This window comes from Mauremys mutica, chromosome 13 (assembly GCF_020497125.1).
Source record: "Mauremys mutica isolate MM-2020 ecotype Southern chromosome 13, ASM2049712v1, whole genome shotgun sequence".
NCBI classification, from domain to species: Eukaryota; Metazoa; Chordata; order Testudines; family Geoemydidae; genus Mauremys; species Mauremys mutica.
Genome location: NC_059084.1, coordinates 10,337,396 through 10,351,420, shown reverse-complemented (window position 1 = coordinate 10,351,420; position 14,025 = coordinate 10,337,396).

Genomic DNA, 14,025 nt, shown 5'->3' with positions numbered 1-14,025 from the left:
GCACCATGGGGTGAATGTGGGAAGGTCAGGTAATCCAGGGATACCCACCAGATGCAGTATAACTCTGCCATTCTGCTGTGACGTCTTTCCCTGAATTATACAATAGAAATACAACTGATCAACTGCAAATTTCTTTTGCTAGTAAATATAAAAGGAAAATTTTCTATTCACCTATCAAGAAAAATATGATTGCATGAATTTTTAAATTAAACATAAAATGTATTGTCCAAAGGAGTAAATTTCCAGTCTCTAAAGTTAAACCAGTTACACCAGCAGTGAATTTGAGAACAGAATCCCATATTAAAAATAGTCATAAATATTACTGAAGTGACAAAACTGAATTTACCTCTTAAAACAGATTCTTTAAATAACTGACAGGTTATAATGTATGCTCAGGACTCAGATCATATAGGCTTTCTGCTGTACATATAAACCAAGTAAGAGGATAAGTAAGAGGAATGGAGACTTTCTAGTCATTCTGAATGCCCAGTCAAGGTTTTACAAGAACATCTTTAGGAAAGAAGCTATTATAGTCTGGAAAGGTTATGGCAAAACATGTACAAGGATAGCAATTGACAACAATATCCTTGAACTGCAGTACCAGCTCCAACGGATCAAATAATTTATCACAGAAAGCACCTTTCCTTAAGAATGAGTTTTTGGTCCAAGGCCCATGCACCACCAGCCTCTTGCTACTCCTTCTTACTGTAGCGGTGAAAGCTGAATCAGACAAATATAGGGTTGAGGAAAGCTGTTTGAATATCACAACTACCATATATTCCCATTGAACACCACCAGTCTGCTGGTGAAAACTACAGTGATAGCTGTTTAGTTTACATAGTTGGGTGAAACTGAATGTTTTGCATAGCTGAGAAGGTTCACATGGTAGTGATCATTTACTTCAGGAATTAATCAGGAACTTAATGGAAACTGATTAGATATAGGGAACTGTATTTTTGTCTGATTGACACTGGTGTAACTTAGTGCATTGTTGTCAGTGAACTTGCAGTGCTGTCACAAAGGAGAATTTGACACTAGACATTGCTCTTGGAGAGAATATAAAGAAAGCCAATTGGTGCTAATTCGAGGTTACACCTGTGGAGGCAATGATTAACAAATAATTATAGTAATGCTTAGCAAGTGTTGACAGTATGGTTGGCACTATACTCAAAACAAATATCAAAGCTTGAAGGGTTTCTAATCAAAGGGTCTCAATTCAGGAAAACGCCTGAGGAACATGTGTTGAACTTTAAGCATATGTTGAACTTCCATCTACTTCAGTGGGATTTAAGCATGTGCTTAACTTTAACCACTTGCTGAAGTGCTGTCTGGAACAGAGATGCTTTCTTGATTTAAGGCCCAAAAGACAGAGAAGTACAATAGCTTAGACAGGGACAATATCCTTACAAAGAGTAGTCAGACAGAATCCTTCTACAAAGTTATAGCAAGCTCCTGAATATATAGGGAGAAAAATAAGATACACATCTTTACATGGCATACAGAGTAAACCAGATGGCTGGTTTACGTATCAATGACACAAATAGAAAAGTTGGCTAGAGCCAGCCAGCCACTTGCAGTTTTGTTCTGAAGAGAATGAAACAGGGTTGTTTTTTTTAAAAAAAGAACAGAGGTATTACAGGGGAAAAAAATTGTAGTTCAGGGAGTGATACTTCAAGGATAACCAAGCACTAGTTAAAATATTCATTTTTTTAAAATATGCACTGATGGAACTTGGTAATTTTACAGGTGTCCAGATCACAGCTTATATTGACAGTCAGGATAAAATCTGCCTACTTTGCAAAAAAAATTAGTTTAAGAATTTCCGTCATGAATTACGGCACCTCATGTTGAACTCTTGATCATTTTGGCCTGTCTAAAACGGGTGTTTGAATGCTACCAATGTCTTGGAAATCTGTGTAGTCTGAGCAGTGCTACCACCAGTGGAGAAAATCCCTGGAATGTCTTTCGAATCTTCCTCTCCGTATTCTCTGTGCTATTCTTGGACCGTGTTCCTTAACTTTGGAGGCAGTAACCTGACATGCTGTGGCATTATTGTAGCTCAGGATTCTGTACTAATAACTTAATTAGATGAAATTATCAGAAAATCTATACATGTTGACAGTGTTTTAGTTTCAGTTCCAGTTTCTTCTTCGTTTTCAACATCACCTTGTAATCTAAAAGTAACGCTGGGCACAAGCGCTTCTTTTCTCTAGACTTTTATTAAAACAGTTTCTGGCCATTCCATCTGATAACCTGCTAAAGCAAAACTTAACTGCTCATAGGTTTTATTTCTTAAGAGACTTTTCAGAAACAACAAATATGTGGGCTTTCAAAGAGGTAATGGAAAATCCAGCGCCTACTTATTTCATCTGATCCAGCTGCAGGGAAGAGCCATATCAGCACCTTAATGAAGCCGGAAGAGAAGATATCCTACCATCAGATCAGACCAGAGCCTCCAGCACAGCTGTGTTCCAGCTGCTGATAGGGCCAGAGATTTCTTGGCATAAAATCAGTTATCTGGGTGTAGGGGGTTTGTTAGATTAAAAAAGGGTGATCATTTGTTGTTAAATGATCAGTTTTAAAGTGTAATTTTAGATTATTTGCTTGGAACCATTCCAATGAGAGTGGGTAACAAATGGCTTTCAGAAGAACAGTTGTGCTATTGGGGTTTTATATTACAGCATCCAATTGCATTGCTGTACCACAGCTGGCTTTAGACAAAATGAAAACAAAATGATGTTAAGTGAGAGAGAGAAGGAAATGTACTTTTAAACTGATGATTAGCCATAGCTATTTTTTCTCTCTTTTGTACATTTTCTGATTTCAGTAATCCTTGATATTTAGGATTTTTGATATTTGTTTTGTGTCAAACGTGATCTCACATCAAAACTGAGACATAAATATTGATTACTGAAACAATCATCCATTAGACACAATCCTTGATCTAACTTTTCTAACAGTATGTTCACTTACCATAACACTTCACCTATACAGCCTCCACTCTGAGTTCCCTTAGTAAACTGGACATTTTCCTACACTGTGTTTGTAGGAAAGTAATTTCATGTGACAGTCCCATTTATTATTAATAAAAAAATAAATTTACCATTATCCACTGAGCTGATTATTAGTCCTATCATTATGAACAAGTAACCTCAACTCACATAAGAAATGACTGATCAAATCGTTTTTCATTGAAGACTAGTATTGCAAATAATGCACACTAGCATTCAGAGGGCCAGACATCTGATTTACACCAGTAAAAAGTGCAGTAACTTTACTGAAGACAGTGGAGTTACACTGCGATAAAAGTCTTCTACCTGAGATGAAAATCAGGCTCTTTGAATATACTGCAACATTAGAAGAGGTGGCAAGGATGGAGACCCAATTCTGAGAAGTTTCCACCCATCTTTTTCACTGCTGCTGCCTCACCATCTGGCTCACAGGAAGATTTGCATTGAGACAGTATATTGTTTCTAATGTGGTTTTACCATGCCAAAAGTGTTTCAGTTTTTTGCAGCTGTTTGTGGCATTTCTTAACTTGTGCCAGTGAAATCCCCCAAGTGGAATATGTAGATAGCTTCTGACATACATCATCGGTAACCACCAGTATATTTTCATATTGTGGTTTCCTCTTTGCCCTTTATACTTAAACACACACACATACTTTAGCTTACATTCCCTGTTTAAATATCCACTCATCCTGGACAACAAAACTATCAGTAAGAAATGGGTTTGCAGGGTAGAGGGAAGGGACTATATCGTTCAGACTATTGGCACTGGAATATATAACCTTTCACCTGTGTTGGGGGTATGAATCCATTCCATTGACCACAAGCTGTTATTCTCTTCTGGTAAGTGGCCTGTGAGAAAAGACTTGGTGGATTCAGGCCAGTTTTTAGTGGTCAGTTCACATTCCAGAGGCACCGCTACAGTTTGTGGTGGTGTTTTTGGTAATGTCCGGGCTTGTGTACACAGTGCTTCAGTCTGCAACAGAGTGATGTAAAATTTAGTCCATATTAACATGTAATGCACTAACTGGTCCATTTGAACCCTGCTGACATGCATTAAAAGTTCCCTAGTGCTCCTTAACTACTGTTTGTAATGGGACTACATTAACACACATTAGAGAACTTCTAATGCATGTTATGCAGTTAGTGTATGACATGTGACTGTGGACTACAATTTAGGGGACAAAAGCACCGTGTAAACAAGCCCTCAGAGAACCCCAAAATTGCAGCACAATCCTCTTCTCTCTGCCACCTTTTGCCAACATAAAATGTATTTTTAAGATTAATTTTGCTGAGCTCTGTCTCAATTCAGGTCATATCAGTATTTTGGGTTTAATGAGGATGCTGGAGTTCCCTCTGGGTTAGCACAAGAACACATAGGATTGCACTGGACAGTTCTTGCCTGATTCTTAATCATAGAATCTTAGAATATCACAGCTGGAAGGGACCTCAGGCGGTATCTAGTCCAACCCCCTGCTCAAAGCAGGACCAATCCCCAACTAAATCGTCCCAGCCAGGGCTTTGTCAAGCCTGACCTTAAAAACCTCTAAGGAAGGCGATTCCACCACCTCCCTAGGTAACCCATTCCAGTGCTTCACCACCCTGCAAGTGAAAAAGTTTTTCCTAATATCCAACCTAAACCTCCCCCACTGCAGCTTGAGACTATTACTCCTTGTTCTGTCAATGTTAATGCAGCTACCACATCTGTCATATAATTATTATATAAAATTTAATGAATCTGCAAATGTAGCTATACACCAAAATCCACATGAGGGCATTATGCACAGTGCAAATCTGTGATGTTTTATCCTGTCAAGTCAGTGCCTCCTCTGATGTAGAGGTCTTATTTTGTAAGCAAATCTGATTACAAATCTGTCCCTGCACGTGACAACAAATCTCACATTCTCTCCTTTTCCCCTCAACTTTACTACAGAACACTACTACAATAAACAATGGTAACCACTGACAAAATTCATATTCAGTACCTACATTTACTGAGGTGGATGTTTCTTATCTTCCTCTTCAGACAGGAAGGAGATCTGTTTTCTTTTATATCAAATCCTGTGTATTACTTTCTTTGACTGCAGTTATTTCTGTCTAGATGTGGCTCCAGGGTACAAACCCCACTCGTGACTAGAGCCTGTGAGCTGCAGCGTTTGGGGAGAGGGTGCACTGATGTGTTACATCCTGGGAGGGAGGATTAGATCTTCATAGTCCCTGTGAAGATCCCCTGCCACAATCTGTTTACTCAACATTTGTGCCGAGGCTTGGCATCTGGAGAACAAATGAAATCTTTGCTGTGTACTGAAGCTAGTTACCTGGAATCCTGTGATCTGTATTAGTAACCATAGGACAGGAAAATTATATTGCCCTGGAGAACGTGCAGTGTAGGGCAACAAAGATCTCAAGAGGCTAAGTTAGGAGGAACTGAGGCTTTAAGGTGATGCAACAGAGGTCTTTAAAATTATAGATATAAAATTATATTGTTTACATATATTAAGACAGTCCAAAACTAGGGACCAATCCAAAAATTAGGAATGTTTATTGTAGTGCTTTGCTAGAGTATCGTTTGGTGTGTCCATGGCTGTTTACCAATTTGAAAGCAAGCCAAAAATCTCCAAAAAACCAAAACCGATTGCCAAGTGTATGCGCCTGCACTGTGGCTCCTGTCGTCCTGTTGAAAATAAACTATTTTCAAAAATGCATAATCAAGACCTGCTAAACCTCATACATTCACTACTTCTAGATAAGGTATCTGAAAAAATGTCTCCACTTTTTCTTATGTGTGAAATCAGCTCTGGAGCATTTAAAGTGCCCCTTAATTTACATACTTATAAGTAGGAGTGTGATTTAGCATCAGGGAAGACTTGAACTGCCGGAACATTTTGTTCTTCGAGTGACTATCCGCACAGATTCCACTGTCGGTGCGTATATGTCCCATACATGCCAGAACAGATTCTTTTGAAATAGCAGCATGCACCGGGGCCACACCTATGCTTTGGGAGCCCTTGTACTGAGGGTGTCAGAGGTGAGGTAGCCTCAACTGCATCTCAGTTCCTTCTTACCACCTGTGGCTGAGGCACAGACCCTGGCAGTTCACCACTTAGATCTGCAGACCTGTTATTTTAGTAATTATAGTTCTTAGATCATTAAAAAACAAGGATGGACTGAAAAACTAAGACTTCTCTATTGTCGTTTTAATAAGATTAATGGTTCTTGCTTCCACAACCCCATGTACAAGGCCCAAGATATTCTCCTTCTTCCTCCTATACAGAGCCTAAAATGGCCAAAAGCAAGTCTCCAGAATTTAAGATTGGCTCCTTGTGCGATACCATGATGCCCAGGAATGACAGCCACCTGAAGTGCCTTCTCTGTCTAGGAGATGGGCACGTGCAGGACATTTTCCAAGCACACTTTGAGAGAGAGAAGGGAGACTGAAGCTTCATCTTCTGGAGAGGTCTGTACAAGCTTCATCTGACCCTGTGAAACAACCGGAGAGATCACCACCTTCAGGTCACTCACACTCCTCCAGTGCCCTGATGAGCCACGACACCATCCCAGCCTCATGGGACTACCAGAAACCTTGCTGTTCCGCTCTGCTCAGCAGAAGGTCCCAAGAAACCCTTCCCTTAGGTGTCTTCTCAGAGCCACAAGGCTGGGCCTTGCTGAACTCCATGGTGAAACCAGCACAGATCGCTTCTCACAGTAAGCACTGCACTAATTCCAGTACTGCTTAGGTGACTGACGCATGTACGCTAGCAGCAGACAACTTCAGGATGATGACTGCAGTGCTGAGGAAACCCATACCAGGCTCATTGGCCCTGTCTATGGAAGATGACTTTGCCTTTTTGGTCTCCTTTGGGGAACACAGCAGATCATCTTCCCTGGAATGAGATCCATGTCCACCATGAATAACTCAGTGGACACAGACAATAGAAGATGGAATCCCTGAGAGGCACCCATGAGTCCACAGGCTCCAGAAGGGAACTGTCAAGCTAGTGTGCCCTCCTCTCCCGCAGTATCCCTACAAGTCTTGGTCCTATTGTCACCTTGAGGTATCAGTCCCTATGTCAAGAAACCAGCTTATTCTGCTGTCTCCAGACCAAGGTAGCCTTCCCCAAAACAGGTATTGCAGCCGGCTCTGGTATTAACCCTAGTGCATCAACAACATATGGAGGAAGAATAAGAACCCAGCAGAGATAATCTCTCCTCTGACCACTGGCCATCTCCTCCTCATCACCAAAGGGGACAACTAACTTTTCTTAACTTAACTTTTGAGTTAAGGCATTTCAAGATCTCTTGAGGAGACTAGTGGGCACCTTGGGTGCTCCTCTCAAGATAATTCAAGAAAAAACAACAAACAACTGGACATCCTCCAACTCTCATCATCTAGTAGGACAGCCTTTCTTATTGACAAAGGGCTTTTGGAACCTGCAAAGGTCATATGGCACTCCCCATATCCATCTCTGCGACCTTCACATATGCAGACAGGAGATATCAGGTGCTGGCTCAGGATTACTTTAACTTCTTCTAGAATTCCACCCATGGATCCCAGGCAACAGTAAAGATCCACTTCCAGGGAAAAAGTCCCAAAGGCTAGATCTTTTTGGCATACAGGGTCAACAAGGACAAATTAACAATGACACCAAAAGTAAAGCATCAAATCCACGCTGACACCAAACACACAGCATCAAATTGTTGGGAGCATACCTGCCTCAGAGGGGCTGCACTATGATAGGTATCACATGACAGTTTCAAGTTACAATGCAGGTAAGAACCTGTTTGAAGGTTCTGGGTCAAGTGCTGGCACATACATACACACACATCACACAGCTTGCCAAACTTTACCTTTCACTGCTGCAAAGGTGGTTGAGATCAGTGTATCTGAGACAACATGGACAAGAGGGTCTCCCTTCCTAGAGAGATCCTGTCATCATTAGATTGGTGGATGCAATCAGATCAGGTATGCAACAAGTTCTGTTCTCCATGTTTCTTCCATCGAAAACTAGTTATGTACACCTCCACCCCAGGGTAAGGAACCCATGTGGGTCACCTAAAAAACAGATATTTGGTCAGTCCCCAAGGCCTCCCTTCATTTCAATGTGCCTGAACTTGGAGTATTTTGGCTGGCATCCAAGGCATCCCTACCTGTCTTTTGAGGCATTACCAGGCAGGAACTTATAGACAACACCATGGCAATACATTACTTTCACAGGAAAGGAGGATTGCCCACATGCTCAGGGTTTAGCTGATCACCATATTTGGGGTGGGAAAGGAATTTTCCTCCAGGGCAGATTGGCAGAGGCCCTGGGAGGTTTTCGCCTTTCTCTGCAGCGTGGGGCACGGGTCACTTGCTGGAAGATTCTCTGCATCTTGACGTCTTTAAACCATAATTTGAGGACTTCAATAGCTCAGACACGGGTTTGATAGAGGAGTGGGTGGGTGAGATTCTGTGGCCTGTGGCAGGAGGTCAGACTAGATGATCATAATGGTCCCTTCTGATCTTAAAGTCTATGATTCTATGAAGGAGGAGCACAGTCATCCTCTTTGCGCCAAGAGGCCATGTGTGAGGAACTGGAACATGTCACTATGACAACTCTCCATCTCTCTGGCCTTCAGCCCACTATAGTGGATGAGCTTAGCAGGGATCTCCCAGAGCCACGAGTGGTCCTCAAATCCTGCATATCGTCTTCCTCAGATGGGGGATATCCAACAATAGATCTGTTCATAATGTACCACAACAACAAGTGTCAGAGATTCTGCTCCAAAGGAGGCAAGAACAGATGCTTCACGCATGCCTTTCTCATCCCTCAGAGTCCAGGTCTGAGGTATGCCTTTCCATCAACACTTGTACTCTCTGGGGTATTGACAAAGCTAAAACAAGATGCAGGGACTATCATCCTAATAGCCTCAGCTTGGGCTAGGCAGTTCTGGTACTCTGAATACTGAGATTGTCCATTCTAAAGTTCATCTTTCTATCTCAAGCAATGGTCAGGTCCTTCATCCAGCCTCAGTGTCCTTATGCCTGACACCTTGGAAGTTGGCTGGCTGACAGCTACCGCAAAAGACTGCTGTGTGGTGGTCCTGAACATCCTACGTCACAACAGAAAACCCTCAATGAGATGAACTTGCCAAGCCAAATAGAAACAATTCTCTGTTTGGTCCAAATGACAACATGGTGCTTCTCTGCAAGGGACAATCCCCAATAATTTGGGCTACTTGCTCTTGCTCAGTCAGGACTGTCTCAGCTCAATTAAGGTTAACCTGGCTGCAATCTCACTGAGCCATACCCTGGTGCAGGGCCACATAGTATCTTCTCATTCTGTCAGGAGGAAATTTCTCCAAGGTCTTATCCATGCCTTTCTACCATTCACAGAACCCCATCCTCCATGGAATCTCAACATAGTGCCAATTGCTGCGACAGGCTCTCCCTTTGAGCCCACGGCTATCTGGTCCCTCTACCATCTGTCCATGAAGATGGCCTTCCTGGTGACTATTACCTCATTCAAGAGAATAGGGGAGATTCAGGTGCTCCTGACAGCCCCTCCCCACCACAGCATCTTTCACAAGACAGGCCTCACCCAAAATACCTGTTCATGATTGTCAGAATTTCACATGAAGCAATCTATTCATCTACAGGTCTTTTTTCCAAAATGTTATTCTTTCCTCGCTGAGGCTAAACTCCACATGAGGGATATCGTTACAGCATCGATCTACTACTGTCGCAGTAGAAAGACAAAATCAGCATCACCAAGACTGTTTGTTGCATTTGCTGTATGAATGAGAGGGCAACAAATATCCTTGCAGAGACTGCCTAACTACATTTTGGATTGCATATATACCTGCTATGTGCTACCCCAGAAAGCCTCCTGGGCGCATCAGATTTCAGTCAGCTAGAGCCCAAGCAGCTTCCACCATCTCTTTGAATATGTCCCATTGACTGAGATTTGTAGGGTAGTGACTTGAAGTTCAGTCCACACTTTTTCTATTCACTACACCTTGGTGCAAGCCTCTAGATCAGCTGCAGGCTTGGGTACGGAGGTCCTTTGACTGATAGGTAAACAGGACTCCTCTAACCCACCTCCACGAACAGAATACTGCTGGCTAGTCACCAAGAGTGAAATCTGTGTGGCCAATCACTCAAAGAAGAACGAACAGTCACTTACCCTGCTGTAGTTGTGGTTCTTAGAGATGCATTGTGCACACAGAGTCCACAACGTCTCTGCTTATTGGGAGTCCTGACAGTTCTTTATTGGCAAAGGAACTGAAACGTTGTTGAGGCTGCTCCATTCCTTATATCCTTGGTTACAGTGGCAGCAAGGACTCTCAGGGTGCAATGGAAATGGCTATTTCAACAGAATCTGATCTCGGGTGTGCGCAGCATGTGTGCACCATGGGTGGAATCTGTGTGGACACCACACTTCAAAGAATCACATTCACTGAAAGGTAAGTAACCATTTGATATTAATTTTCTCTTGCAATCTTTCACAACCTTTTCTTCTCACCAAGGAGATAAATAACTGAATTCTCTCTCCCGCACATGCAGCCACCATTCAGAATACAGGATTTGCAGTTTCTTCCAACTAGACATGCCAAACCTGCATTCTTTCTATCCCACTTTCAGTTGAACCTTGGAATCCTAAATGTCACTGTTTACACCCATTCTGCCATCTTTAATTCTATATTACACCAGGGCTATTGTTTACATAGCCCTCTGCATGGATGGGGTGCTTTACAGAATGCAAACATAGGGACCCTGCTCTATAGCACTTTCAACATAAAGACGGTGGGGGCGGGGGTGAAAGATGGGTCAGCATTCACATCACACTTCCAGTCAGTATCAGCCCAAGCCGGGGAAGCTAATAATTCAAGTGGACTAAATTCAGTGAGGAATCCTGGTCACGTGCCACCCGAGGCATGCTGCACATATGCTAAGAAGAATATAAAGGCCAGGTCCTGCTTTGACTTATATACCCCATGTGTTCCCCATCAGTGATCTACCAGCTCTAGGCCCTATTCAACAAAGCTACATTAAAATGCATAGGCCTAATGACAACAGGCCCTGCATGTGTAATTCTGTATAGCACCATCACAGCTGCAACACATTTTTACCTGTACACCTTGGGCTTTGTTCCCCCTCCCCTCCAAAAAAACCCAACCCTCTATTCCTATATTTCTTGATGCCTCTTACTCTATCTATAAAGTAAAGATATTAATGTCCATTAAATGCTTTGAGATCTTCAGATGGAAGGCATTACAGATGTGCAAAGTACATTGGCACAGCTGCTGCAGCACATAAATGATTTTTATTCCAATTGCAGACATATCCAGTTTATGAAAGAGTTTTGCGCAAGTTTGTTGACTGGGGTATTATATAAACATTTTGGCTGCAAATGGAGCAAAACATTCAAACTGGAAATGTTATTCTGTTTATGAGACATTCTTCAGAAGTTGACCATATCAGCGAAAGTAAACACAGTTAGTAAAGCACAAAAAGCTGTCTCATCCTGTGCAATATTATGAAGCTTACAGGATTATACAAAAGAGGATTTACCAACTTGAGTTGATCAAAATATATGGACAAAGGAAAAATAGTCATTATCTTTGGATGTCTGATATGAAACACATACAAATCAGATTTTTTTTATTTGTACCAGATATGCATATTTAGATGTGAATTGCTGGAAAATAGTCAGAAAAGTGGAATGATGGAATTATTCATAATTAATAACATGCTTGTGGAAACATGCTACATACTTCAAAAAGAATCCAGGTGCTAACTCTGGGCGTGCCTCTTTGCCCCCAAGATGTTGACAAAGTGAAAGGAATTCAGAGGCGGAAACAAAAAAATCTTTAAGGAAATAGATCACTTATGAGGAATGATTAAAAGAAACCATCTTCTGTTCTCAATTATATTAGTGCAGCTCCATTAAATTCAATGAAGATGTAAATAACTGGGAGTAGAGCTTGGCTAAACAGTGACTACAATACAAGGCTAACGTTAACTGTTCACAAAACATTTGAAGGGTGTATTCACCCAGGAGGGACAGGTAAAGTGTGTCAGGGAGGTACAGCATCACTAAGAGGAATGGGATTTAAACTGAACAGAGGAAGATTTAGACTTAAAGAGGCTAGGACTCTTCAGCTTGGAAAAGAGAAGACTAAGGGGGGACATGATAAAGGTATATAAAATCATGAGTGATGTTGAGAAAGTGGATAAGGAAAAGTTATTTACTTATTCCCATAATACAAGAACTAGGGGTCACCAAATGAAATTAATAGGCAGCAGGTTTAAAACAAATAAAAGGAAGTTCTTCTTCACGCAGCGCACAGTCAGCTTGTGGAACTCCTTACCTGAGGAGGTTGTGAAGGCTAGGACTATAACAATGTTTAAAAGGGAACTGGATAAATTCATGGTGGCTAAGTCCATAAATGGCTATTAGCTAGGATGGGTAAGAATGGTGTCCCTAGCCTCTCATCAGAGGATGGAGATGGATGGCAGGAGAGAGATCACTTGATCATTGCCTGTTAGGTTCACTCCCTCTGGGGCACCTGGCATTGGCCACTGTCGATAGATAGATACTGGGCTAGATGGACCTTTGGTCTGACCCGGTACGGCCGTTCTTATGTTCTTAAATCATGGAACACTTCCTCACACAGTGAAATCTATTAGATGCAACAAAGAGTCCTGTGGCACTTTAAGGACTAACAGAAGTATTGGAGCATGAGCTTTCGTGGGTGAATACCCACTTTGTTGGGCGCATGTAATGGAAATTTCCAGAGGCAGGTATAAATATGCAGGCAAGAATCAGTCTGGAGATAAAGAGGTTAGTTCAGTCAGGGAGGGTGAGGCCCTCTTCTAGCAGTTGAGGTGTGAACACCAAGGGAGGAGAAACTGCTTTTGTAGTTGGCTAGCCAGATGGCTATTAGATGCATCGTTTGAGCGATTTAAAACTAGGCTGCACTAAACACTAAGGGCTTGTCTACACTGGCAAGTTTTGTTGCCAAAAACTGGCTTTTGGCAACAAAACAGCGATAGCGTGCACACCGCAATGTGACTTTTTTTGAAAAAAAAATGCCTAGTTTTGTCGACAAAAAACTTCCATCCCTGCGAGAGACTTTTGTCTTTTCCTCTCCCCTTATTGTTGACAAACAGCCAGTGTAGACACCACAGTTTCCCCCCGCCCCCCCCCCCGATTTTATTGGCCTCCAGAAAGTATCCCACAATTCCCATGCTGCTGCTCTGGGCAGCGATTTGAACTCCGCTCCCCTGCAGCCAACCCACCCCTCCCCCTTGCAAGCCCTGGGAATTTTAAATCTCATTTCCTTGCTTGCTGGCTTTCCCGGTGAGCATGGCTGGCTATCGCACCAAATGCGTTCCCGCTTGGACCACCGCTGAGTTGTTGGATCTGATCAGTATATGGGGAGAGGAGTCTATTCAGTCGCAGCTGCGAGTGAGCTGTAGGAATTGGGACACATATGGGCAAATTTCTCAAGGTTTGTGCGAAAAGGGCTATGATTGGGCCACCCAGCAGTGCAGAGTGAAGATAAAGGAGCTGAGGCAGGTGTACCATAAGGTGCAGGAGGCGAACCATTGCTCCGGTGGTGCACCTAAGGCCTGTTGCTTCTATAAGGAGCTGAATGCTATCCTCAGTGGTGACCCCACCTCCATCGCCGATTGCCCCGTGGCTACTTCGCATGCAGCTGAAAGGGGGTAACCCGGAGGCTGAAACTGTGGATGAAGAAGTCGAGCTGGAAGAGGATGGGTGCTCCCAGCGGGGTCACCCAGTGGGGCAGGCAGCCAGGAACTTTTTTCCACTCCAGACGTACTCAGTGGGGAGCAGGAAGCAGATGAGACTCCGGGTAAATTGCTGTGGCTTGTGTAGGTAATTGAAAAGTGGGAGGCAGGTAGTGTTTTCTGTGAGCTGGACATTGCCCTGTGTAGCTAATCTGCAAGGCCAAGCAGGGTGTCAATGGACATCGAGACCTGCAGGGAATCCTCCAGAGAGAGAATCTG